Below are 13068 nucleotides of genomic sequence, written 5' to 3' on the forward strand. Positions count from 1 at the left end.
ATACTCTAATTTTTTTTTTCCTGGTTTAAGTACAAGAGAACTGCTCAATAAGCAGAAAATGTACTGCTTCAAGTAAATGATATAATCACCCTGTTTTAACAGATGCTCTTCTGTGGCTTGGTGTTTTAAGTTAATAACTGGCAGGATCTCAAGGTAGGAATATCAGAAACAAATTTTGTTTTTTCTATGTAGACTTTGCTGGCCTGAAGCTCACTAAATAGACCAGGCTGGCCTTAGGAAGAGATCTGCCCGCCTCTGCCTCCCAGGTATTGGGACTAGAAGGCATACATTACCATGCCTGTCTAGAGACAAATTTTATCTCCCTATTAAATACTTGATTTTAGTGTAAATTATGCACATGTGAAGATTAGAAGATGAACTTAAATTTCTGACAATACTTCATTGTTTCTAGTGACAGTAGTAGTATTTAGGGTTAGAAACTTAATTGGGTATAAATAACAGTTTGGGTTCTCCCTTGATAGAAAATACAGGCAGACTAACAACCAAACAAGAAACAGGTTTGAGAATTCATCTGAATTCTTGAACATATTTTAAATCGGTTGAAATTTGAATGGTGGGGTAGGTTTTGAGAGGGTTTGTTTTAAACATCATTCGTGTATTTATGTGAGTGTAGATGCTTTTTTACCGTTGTGATGCCACTGTGCTGCATCAGTGGACCACAATAGCTTGTGATCTCAAGTTAAAATGGTGTTTTAGCCCTAGATGTAACATAACTGTAATTCAAGCCTATTCAGTTGTATTTGCAGCGTTCACTGAAGACTGAAGTAGTAGTGTAAATATTTCCCTTCAGTAATCCATTTTGTAATCCTACTAAGTTTGAGTTGATGACCCAAAGTCCAGGCAGTTAAAGGTAGTGTATGTCCAGAAAGCTGGTAATGAACAATTGCTCACATTGAAGGAAACAAGACACTGCCAACAAGTATTATGAATAATATACAATTAGCTCCAAGGGAATGGTCACTCAGGAACTACAGAGCAAGCCTAGGTAGCCCATTCATCTCCCAGCCCTTAAACTATGTTTCAGGTGTTTATTGGAAATTATAGGAAAGAGGCCTGAGAAATTTAGCAAATGCTAGTATTTGAAATGCTTCATACCTTCCTATAGTTTTTAGTTTGGATTTTACAATTAAGCTTTACTGCTTGCATTTGAGATAGCGTTCTGAAATGTACTTGTGAGACTAGCCACGGGTCTTACAGGTCTTTATTGCCATTTTAAGGATCATATTCATTGGATATTTAACAATGTCTTATTTAGGGTCTCTTACCTCAGGGAAGATAATTTACTAGCAACTCCTATATTATTATTGACAGGTTTTGGAGAACTACTTTGACATCACTTGTTAGCTACCAAATGCAAAAAAAGTATTATTTTATGTAGTTACCCGCTGTCTGCTACTGAATGTTTCTCTAGATATTTAGGGCCCGATTATTAAGTAACATTTAGATATGAGATAAACTTCTAAGTTCTGTCATTAGTTATACTTCATTTTGTCACTATAGTGATTTTTTTTAAACTTTCAGAACATTAATATGGCTTTGTCCTCATTTTTCAACAGTCAATTTAATTGGCCCAAACTTAAATACTCAAGTACAACAGATCTTGAGAATTTTATTTTTGTTGCTTTTTTTTTTTTTAAATGGATCTCAAAGCAAGGTCTCCACCTTAACATTCTTATAAAATCAGAGCCCTTGCAAAGTTGGTTTAAATTCCACTCATTTTAACGTAGATTTGAAGTTACTTTTTATAACATAAATAGATGCATATTCTAGGTTGGCTAGGTGTTCTGCTTTCCAGCTCTAACAGAACTGTACAACAGAGAGGCTCATCACGATTAGATCACTGTTCTCAAGCAAGAACAGCTCATGAAAAGAGCCATGGTAGTAGAATGTGTATTTAAGAAGTAAAGTAATAAAGGGGAGATAGATCACTAATGTCACAGAATTAATTGCAAGTTCTGCCATTCTTTGAGATGCCAAGTGTTTCAATTCATATTTAATGATACTCAAATCGTGGAAATTTTAACGTTTGTTCCAAAAATAGCAGAAACTGTAAAAAAAATTGTGAATTATTGGAGAAAATACCATTACTTGTATACCTGACATTTAAAGTTTTTAATTATGGAGTTGACATGTTTTTGTAGTATAATAATACAATGACTATTCTCTTGTAAAAGACAAGGAAAAACTAGTAAAGAAAAAGTTTTAGTTGATGTTATTTGCTTGTATCAATTACTAGTATTTTACAATTTAAGGTATTGCATACTTTTCTTTAGAATGCAAACATCCCTCCTGGAGCCTTTATGCCTGTTGTAGAGCAATAAAGGACTGGCAAGCTTGTCAATATTTTCAGGTTTGTTTGATTTTAAGTATTAGTGCTAAAAATTGGAAAGTCCCTTTTGGAGGGAAATACTACTTAAACTAAAAGAAAGCCGTAATAGTATAAATATTTAGACAAAAAGCTAGCAAGTACTTAGCTTGGCAGTGAAGCAGTAGAGATGCTAGATCATCCATAAGGCACATCACTGTGGTTTCATGACTGTGTGTATATATTACAGTTGAGAATGAGTAATTGGTAACAGCATAACAGTAGTGTTCTTGAGCACACCTCACTGTACAGTATTTCAAATTTTGTATTAATAGTAAAGCTAAATAATATATTACTGATTTCTCCTCAACTTCACATTGGTGTTTTTAAAGTAATGCTCTTTAGTTTCCTCTAATTAGACTTTAATATCATAATGCATGAGCAAATAGTTCAGTTTATAATAAATTCTTAGCAAAATAAAGTTGTTTTTAAAACATATATATGAATTATACAGGAACTATAATTTATTTCCTTGATGAGGTTTTAATATTCGATGAAACATCCAATTATAAAAAATAAGCAAAGTTTCTTTAGAAATTTTGGGTTGTGTAGTGCTTACTAAATATTTCAAAACAAGGTATGTTCTAATGGAGAGTTTGTTTTTGAGAAAGTACTAGTGATGATGAGGATAAGAAGGGAAAATATAGAAAAAAGCAGCAAAGTCCTTCTCAGATTACCACTCAACTCTCCACTGATTATTTTTAAGTTTTAGTATATTTATTTAAAATCTATTGGATTGCTTAGACCATTTATCTCAGTGGTTAGAACTGCCCTAGACTCCAGATGCGGGTCCAAGTCAAGCATACAACATCCTGTGTGCTGTTTGACCTCTTCTTGGGATGATGATGGCTTTTATCCGTAGAGCTGTGAGGATTGAGTTGTCACCTGAACATTTAAAACCATGCCGGGCACCGTGAACATTCAGATACTTGCTGTGGCTAGTATGCTTTTAAGTCGTGGTAAGAGTTCAGCAGCCACTGAGGTGTGAGTAGAAACTGGATGTTTTTACATCCAAATATTTCTATGAGGACTTAATCTCAGGAATTACCAAGAACCTGGAGAACTGACATTCCGTGCTCTGTGATGGAGATGAGCTTTGGAGCCAAAGGCTCCAAAAGGTTATCTGCTGTAACCTTGAGGTTTTGCAGTGTCCTCTGTGTTCTGTTGACTGTAGGCAGGTACGCTTGCTGAGAATAGTGCTGAGACTAAGTCACACACTTGAGTTTGAGGTTTTCTATGTGACGTCATAGGTCACGTGCCCATCAGGATAGCGCTCTCAAAACTTCAGTTAATGAAAAAGATAAAACATTCCATTTAAGATAGTTCATTACTGGTTTTATTTTTATTGACTGGCTGTCATACCCCAGTAAGTAAAATATGACTGAATAATTGATTGTTTTTAATAATTAAAAATGTACAGAGAAAATTTGAAGTAAGTCAATTGATTTTCTACACTATGGCACATGGAAAGTGAAAAACAGTCTTCAAATTTGTGCCCTGTGGTCCACTTAACATATGTGTGTATGTATGTGTGTGATTATTCTTGTCTTGGTTTTATGTGTAGAAACATAGGTGAGATCTAGTCTGCCTGTAAAATTACAAATTTTTAAATTTGATTTTCTGGAACTAGGATATTGTGTAGCCATTCTGTAATCATTCAAAACAAGTGTTTGTAAAAAGCCACACTTTTCTAGGAACTGGTGAGACACTTCTGAACAACAAATTTCGTGTGCTCTTGAGTGCCTACAGTCAAGTACATGGTGCAGTCAAGTAAACACCACACTTATAACTCAGTACAGTGATAAGGCACTCTAACTATTAAAGTGACTCTTTTCCATGTATTTAGACAATAGTTTAAACACTTAGCCCATGATGATTAACCTAGTTGTTTGTGCTTGGCTGAAAGCTTCTTATACAGATTAGGTAGTTTACCCTAAGTGTAAAAGTGTGTCTCTTCATCACGGTCTTGAAGTAACCATCAGAAGACTAGCTCCCTCAGAGATTGGTTGGGTCTGAAGAGCTCTTGAGATAGTGTGCTGAAGGACACAAGGCCCTTTGTTCTTGGGGCTGTGTGAGCATGTGTTATAGTGGCTCATGCTCCTGTAATCAGCTTCCCACCCATGTCCTTGTAAGTAGACCAGATTCATCTCTTTACCAAGCTAGACTTGTGTGGAATCCTTTCTTAGGTTTGTTGTCGGTGTTCTGTTTGGCATGAATAGGCTTTTTTTTTTTTTTCTTCACATCTCCCCAGGAAAAGTCACAAAACACCAATGTCTTTTGGTTAAGTGGCCAAACTGGGTAGCAACTGAAATAAGCCCAAATGTTTATGACTACACAGTCTATGTTCTCAACTTCAATGCTGCATTCATAGTTGAAAGGGTGATCCTAGGTCTTTTGAATACCATTTAAATCTAAATTTTATGCTCACCAATCTGTGCTGAGCTTTAATATTTCCCAGTGTTTGGAAGGCCAATTACCTACTCAAGTTCCTATTTTGGGCTTATTTTCCTGCCTTCAAATGTGCAGGTTCTATAGGGGGGAAAGTATTTTTCTCAGTGACTAATCTGAGTGATAAGTGTCCAACAACCTATTTCAAAGTCCCAGAATACTGATTTGCTAGATAGCTTTCTTCATTTGTCTGGAGAACTCTCCAAAGGTCATTTTTTCTCAAAGTGGGTCTCAACCTCCCTAATGCTGCGACCTTTAGTACATTTCTTTCTACATGTTGTGGTGACCCCAACCACAACTTGTTTTCATTGCCGCTTCATAGCTCTATAATTTTGCTACTGTTACGACTCACAAATACTTTTGGAGATAGAGGTTTGCCGGCGGTCACAGCCCACAGGTTAAACAACGCTGGTCTAGAAAGAAAAGATAAGAAATAATAAACTTGTCTGAGCAATGTGCACTCCCGGTTTTTGTTCTGCTCACATGGTGAAGAGCCATTAAAACAAGTTAGTACACAGTGGAGAGGAGGAGTGCTGGTGTGATACTACAGGAAGAGCTAAGCTGACCTGCTAACGGCGAAGGAGTGCTTTCTGAGAGATGATCTAAGTTGTGGCAGCATTATTAGGGTGCTTCAAAACCAGAGTCAAGATTGAACACTTTCACAAAAGTTCTTTACAAGGCCAGTCCAACAAGCAGATTTAAGAGTAATCAGGTAGACAGCTATCTCAGAAGTAGGCACCGTTCTTCATTCCCAGCACTCACACTGGGTGGCTCATGCCTGTCTTCTGGTCTCCTCTGGTGTTAAACTTGTGTACCTCCCAACCCACTCCCAATTAAGATCTTTTAAAAATTAAGTGAGATGCTTATGTTCACCACACTTTAGGTCCTAGTGCTTCCTATGAGGAGGTAATGATGATGGAGAAAGATGAGGATTTTGAAAGGCTTATCAGAACGATCTCTAGGGTCTGGCATGATGACGCTGGGAAAGAACCTTACTGCCAAGCCTGGTTACCTGAATCCAATCTCAGGAGACCACATGGCAGGTGAGAACAGACTCGCACTAACTGTCTTCTGAACTTGGCAGGTAGGCCACAGCATGTGTGGACCTACACACACACACACACAGAGAGAGAGAGAGAGAGAGAGAGAGAGAGAGAGAGAGAGAGAGAGAGAGAGAGAGAGAGAGAGAGAGAGAGAGAGAGAGGAATAAGTAAAAAGATAGTTCCTAGGAAAAGAGGAAAACTAACAGATAATGAGAGTTTGTACTGAGTATGAAAACTCAGATACATGTGCTTTGGATCAAAATCTGTCTCTGTTACTAAATATATTCAATATATTTAAACCACACACATGCACACACAAGAATATAAGCAAAGACATAAAGCAAGAATCAAATTAGGGATTGGAACCCAACAACCCTCAGTGTTGTTTTCTAAACAGGATGTTGTAGCTTAGGGTCAAGCTCAAAGATGACCCTGAAGTCCTGATCTTTCTACCTGCACCACCTATATAGCAGGGTGACAGGTGTGTCTGGGCACACCCTCTATCAGCCAAGCTGCATCCCACTCTAGAAATTCTGTCTCTTTTGATTTCTTCCATCCTTATAGAAAGATTCACGGCCCTGTACCAGTCTCTCCCACCTTTCCTTGCTTCTCTTAAGCAGTGACTAGCAAGTGTCTGAATTAAGTTTCATTATGGAAAAAATTTTCAATTTAATATTGTCATATGATATCTCTTATGAAGTGTTGAAATATTCTTTGGCTCTTTAGCAAATGTTACATTGTTAACAGTTATTTTTCATTCAGTGAGGTGATATAAAAACCAGTCGTAAACTGAGCATGGTGGTACATGCTTCTATTATCCAGCAAAAAGGAAACCAAGTTAGGGAGATCAGGAGTCAACCTGGACTATATAATAGGACTCTATATTTAAAATACAAGCACATAAATGTTAAAGGGTCTAGGGGGATGGTTTAGTGGGTAAGAGAGCTTGCTCTACTAGCATTAGGATTCAGTTCCCACCTTCCATGTAAAAATCTGGGTATAGTCATGTCTACCTGAACCCCTACTAGTAGCAGGTAGAGACAGGCAGATCTAAAGATTGTGTCAGCCAGCCTAGTCAAAAGGCAGGCTTTCAGCTCATGAGATACCCTGTCTCAAGGTAATAAGATAGAGGAAGATACCCACAGTTCTGCTCTGCCCCCCACAAATGCACACAGGGCTGAGTGCTTCTGCACACTCACATGTATGACTGTACAAACAGACACTGAACATAAGCACACAGACATGTAGCCCCTCAAATGGAAAATATCTGAAGAATATATGAATATATAAAAGTTCTTATTTAAATATAGATCTTAGCCTTTTCTGATTTAAATATATCATCCATCCATCCATCCATCCATCCATCCATCCTTCTATCTATCTATCTATCTATCTATCTATCTATCTATCTATCTATCTATCTATCACAGTGGTTCTCAACTTGGGTGAGACCCTGCACCAGGGGGTAGGGGTCGGGGAAGTGAATGGTCCATTCACAGAAATACAGAAAATTAGCATTTCTACCCAAATAGCCATTTCCAATTTATATTCTAGCTTTTAACAGCTATATTACTTATTAAGATTTGGGATGTAAGCCAGCCCCAATTAAATGTTGTCTTTTATAAGATTTGCCTTGGTCATGGTGTCTGTTCACATCAACGGAAACCCTAAGACATCTGGTCTTCTGAAATAGCATCCCTTTTTCCTAAGCACTGAGTCATGTCCCCAGGTTCCAGGTTCCTCCATGATTACTTTCTATTTGGCGGTCTGTAGATAGATGCTGGTAGTTACTCCAGAAGAAGAGCGTTGGATTGTTATGGGGGAGTTAACATAGCTGTCCCACAGACCATTTAGCTATTTATTATGTTTTATGCTCTGCTAGCATTCTTACCACTAGACCTTCACTTCTCAGACTGGAGCCTTAAGATCCATTGGGAAACTCAGCTCCCATTTTGCTGCTGTCTTCTGTATAGTGTCTGAGCTGTGAAAACGTAGATTTTGCCCTCAGTTCTCAGCACGCTTCACAGATCAGCATTTCCCACCTCTTGTCTCAGAGACACATTAGTAAGAAGATGTTGCTCCCGTTTCTCTTAGATGTTTTAGTTCTGGTTTCTCCATCTCCTTACTATAATAACACGAATTTGGGGTCGAACATCAGCTATGGTGACTCAACAGCCAAGATTTTAAGTTTATGATGAAATTGTAGGTATAGTTCCAGGTTTTTGTTTTGTTGTTTTTTTTCTTAAATGATGTCACCATTTCGTAAGCCAAGAACATTTTGGTCTCAGAGAAAGGGAGAAATATTAAAAATTAAAATTACCCTGTAGCGGTTTTGTTTGTTTGTCTTGCTGTTTTTGAGACAAGGTTTCTCTGTGTAGCCTTGGCTGTCCTGGAACTCATTCTGTAGACCATGTTGGCCTTGAACTCAGAGATCTGCCTGCTTCTGCCTTCCAAGTGTTGGGACTAAAAGTGTGTGCCACCACTCACTGCCCAGCTACTCTCTAGCTTTTATTTATTCTTCTAATATGTAAAGCACATATGTACACACACACACACACACCAGAGAGAGCATGCTTTTATTGTTGTTCAGTTTTTCTCTATCCCACCTTTCTGTTTCCTATCAGATCACAACTTACAGTTACAGCTGTGCTTCAGAGTTCCTCCAATGGCTACTATGAGAAAAACAGCCCCTCCCCCATAGCCTTCTTGCACTCCCCCACAAATCTGATTGGCCAAGTTTGGTAGGCTCTGGCAAATACTTTACCCAGATCATTTCTAGTTGTTTTGCAACTGGTTATTTTGGAGTAACATGCTACCCCAAACAAAAAGTAGGTTTATGTACTGCAAAAGCAGAAAGGCAAGAGAAATGGATTAACCGTTGAAAAGCAGTGGGTTCCTCCAAAGCCTTGTATTTCTCCATTAAAGCACAAACTCCTTGTGCACAGTGCTCATCTGGGCCCGTTAACTTACTCCTCGCCTGGAAGGGCCAAGGGGTTGGGCACAGTACATTGGTGCTTACGGTGTCTGGTGTGGTATAATAATATTGTCTTCATTACTGACCTAAGAATGGTCGTTTAGAAGCAAATGTGAGCCAGTCATAGGCTATCTTAGGTTGTAATAATGTAAAATAAAATCCTAAACCCAATTGCTACTGGAGCAAAGTGTCATAAATAAAGGGGGACTCCTAGATATTATTAGAAAATTTCTATCATTCTCATTTCTGTTTTCAAAAGTTTCTGAATGTCTATATGTGTATGTATATAAAAAAAGTTCATAGATTCCCGAGTTCAACTTTGGCTGAATAAGAGTGTAGTTCAGTAGTAAGATAGCTTTGCAGCATGTGTCAAACCCTGGGGACAATCCCCAGAATTAAAAAACAAACAAATGTATGTACGTGGTTAAAGAGAACCACAGAGGATATTGGTCAGGTGCGGGATTACAGGGACATTGGAAGCATTCACACCAAGACATTGAAAGCATTCACACCAAGACATTGAAAGCATTCACACCAAGACATTGAAAGCATTCACACCAAGACATTGAAAGCATTCACACCAAGACATTGAAAGCATTCACACCAAGACATTGAAAGCACTCACACCAAGTTGATCCCTTTCTAAAGATTTCCAAGTATTTCCTTTTTATTTTTATTGGGTAAAAATTCTTTGAGAATGAAAATCTGGACACTGGTTTTTGTTTTAGAACTACTACTTGGTGTATGGAGAGATGGTTCATTTGGAAGAATTAGGTAAAAGAAGGTTAAATTGGGCTAGTGAGATGCCTCAGTGAGAAGAGTTGCTTGTGCACAGAACCTGATAACCTGGGTTTGATCTACAGATCATGTAAACTGTCAAAAAAGGCCAATTACCAGAAGCTGTCCTCTGACTTTAACATGTGTGCCGTGACATCACCACATGCATGCACATACAAAATAAACATTTTTTAAAAAGAGAAGGTTAAGTTATGTGGTTCTCATTTGAGAGACTGGCTGGCAACGCTGTTGATTTAGGATAGGACATGTAAGTTACTAGAGCTGGTGGGTTGGAAGTGAGTTCTATTTTGGACACAGCAACCTTGGAACCTGTAAGCCAGCCCCAATTATGTGCTTTATAAGAGTTGCCTTGCTCATGGAGTTTCTTCATAGCTACGGAAACCCTAACTAAGACTATACAGACTTCAAGTGATGGGGACTGAGGCCAAGATGCCCTGTAGGAGTGCATTGTTTCTTGTTTTATCTCGGATATGCTTGGTATGTCCCTCAAGGTTTCATTCATGGAGGTTTGGTCCTTAGAGCAGCTATACAGGAAGATGAGAGGTCACTGTGCCATGTCTTCACAAGTTCTTCTAGGACTCCTGTCTCCTGGCTTTCTGTTTTGGATCTGATATTCTCTCGCTCCTATGCTTGGCATCTTGACCCTCTCTCTACAGTTAGGTTAATGCTGTGGGCCAAATCAATATTGCACTTTCTAGCATGATCTTGGATTCTGAAGCTCCAGAACTTTGAGCCAAATAAACCATAGGCATTTCATCGCAGTTACAGAAGATGGGACTAATACAGACTTCTACTGACACTGCAGAGAAGATATAGCTCTCTCGCTGAACTCTCATCAATATATCCACACTGGCTGGCTAGCAAGCCCCAAGGATCCTGTTTCCAGCATTGTGATTACAGGATTACAGCTCTGCACTGCCATGTTTGGCATTTCCCTTTGTACTGGGATCCAAACTCAGGTTCTGAGGCTTACACAGGAAACACTTTACTGAGGCAATTCCCAGCCCCTTCGATATGAAAAAACCAAAACCAAGACCAAAAAACAAACAAAAACCCCACATGTGCTTATTTTTCTGTTTGTGCGTGCACCTGCGCATGCTATGACCCATACATGTGTGGAAGTCAGAGGACAGCTTATTGGAGTTGTTTCTCTCCTCCCAGGGGTTTCAGGATCAAACTTGTATCATCAAGCTTGGAAGCAAGCGCCCTTAGCTGGTGAATTATCTGGCTAGTGTGTTCCAATGTATTATTAGGCAGTGTAAAAACAAGACATGAACTTGTGTTCATGTGTGAAAAGAAGCTAGGGCCTTGGCTTAAAGAATGCACCAACATCACACTGTCCCTTCAGAGCAAGGTTTCCAACATGAGAAACACTATATCCCATGAGCATCTGTGCTGTTTCTCTTCCATCTTGCCCTGAATGTTGTCACCTCCGTCTCTCCTGGCCTGGATTCTCTGTCCTCCACCTTTGAATACTATGCTGTAGGATTACTTGCAAATAAGGGCCGAAATATGAACACCGTGAAGGAATAACTTTTAAAGATCTCTAAGCATGATTTTTTTTTTACTACAGATCAAAATGTTGAACATGAATTAATTTTCTATTGGTGCAATTACCAGTTATCACAAATGTGCAACTCAAAACAATTCAAATCTCTTATCTCAGGCTCTGAAGGCCAGGAGTGAGAAAAGGGCCCCACTGAGCTAAAAGCAAGGTACTAGGAGGGCTACATCCTTAAGTTCGGGGAGAAATTTCGCTTTCTTGCCTTTTCTGGCTTCTAGAAGTTGCTTCATGTGCCTTTCCTGTTCTTTTACATCCAGTGGTGTAACATCTTTAGATCTTTCTTTTCTGTCTCCCTCTTTTACTCTTCACATACCTCGAGATTAGTGCGTCGGGGCTAACAGACAGTAGTCCTTTCACAGCAAGATCTTCCATGGAATCCTTTTTGCAAAATCCTCTTTACTGTGAGACATAATATGCTCACAGTTCTAGTGATCAGGACGTGAATAGATTTGGGGGATTGTATCTACCCTCCAAATACAGAGAGGAGACATGGGTAGAAACAGGGATCCTTAAAACATTCCTCTCGCAACTTTTCTTCTTGCAGTTCAACCCCTTTTATTTTTAAACTTAAAAGCTGAACTTAAAAAAAAACTTCTTTAGTTGCTTGTGTTAGATGGTGCGGCATCTATTAATAATCTCCATTAAATTTGAAATAGCACTCGAAATATGGGGGTCAGTAAGAATATTAGTAGTGGGAGAGTCAGGTTGGAGCAAGATACAGTTCTCAGCTGGAATTTTGTTTTCAGATGGAATTTGTAATGTTTAATGATGTACGTGTAGTAAATGTGTCTCATCCTTTCTGCTGGAGAATCTTTCTTCTAGCATTATCAATGCAGGAGCAGGCGTCGAGATCTCACCACCTTTTTGCTGCAGTAATGAGACACTCAAGAGGACTTAACAGTTTGGGGGTTCCAGTCCTTGGACTGGCCTTGTTTTTTGGGGGTTGATAAAGAAGCACACCACGGCAGGAGAGCATGGTGGGGAAACTGATTAAATCAAGAGCTAGGATCAAAGGAGAGGAAAGGAGGAGCCAGAATTCCTTAGTCTCCTGAGGCACACCCTCCAACAGCCATCTCAGTGGTTCTATCATTGATCAACAGTGTTGCTCTGAAAACAAAACTTCACCTGTGGGCCCTTGGGGTGTCTAGATCCACAGAGTCTGTACCACGAGGGTTTTCAGTTATTTTTAGCATTTAACACCATCTTAAAAAATTAAAACTTAACATATGTTTTTCTAAAAGTCAAATAATAGAACAAACAGTAAAAATGTAAAGCCTCTTTTTCTTCATTTGACTTTTTTTTTACAGTTAAGAATTATTAATAGTTTATGTAGTCCACAGGCCATTTTCTAGTGTGATGGACATGTGCTCACTACATCACGAATGTTTACTGTGAATGATGTCATACTTACTGTTAGTGCCACTGCTGTGTCCCTGCACAGCACTATCTCTGCCACTGTATGCCTTTGGACAAATTAACCTTTGTGTATCCAGTTTTAATAGGTAAAAATAATACCCACACTTCTTAGGATTGTTACAATGAAAGAAATTGTGACTATTATCTAAGACAAGTGTGTGTGAAAGGCCTTAGAGGAGAAAGAGCCATTTAGTGGGATCTCAATTGTATATGATTTTTATTAGCCAAAGAACCATTTAAACCAGCCTAAGTGTGAGTGTTTCTCATTTGGGGTTATTTATGTTACTATAAATATTCAGACACATTTTTTCTCAGCTGAATTATGCCCTTAAGTTAAAATATCTATCAAAGGCTGTATATGTCCTTATGGATTTCGGTCATTACTGCTTCCTACAAGCATCTCATCCATTTTCAGACCGGCATCAGGGAATTGCGTAGA

The sequence above is a fragment of the Micromys minutus genome, assembly GCF_963924665.1.
Source record: "Micromys minutus genome assembly, chromosome: 26".
Taxonomy (NCBI): domain Eukaryota; kingdom Metazoa; phylum Chordata; class Mammalia; order Rodentia; family Muridae; genus Micromys; species Micromys minutus.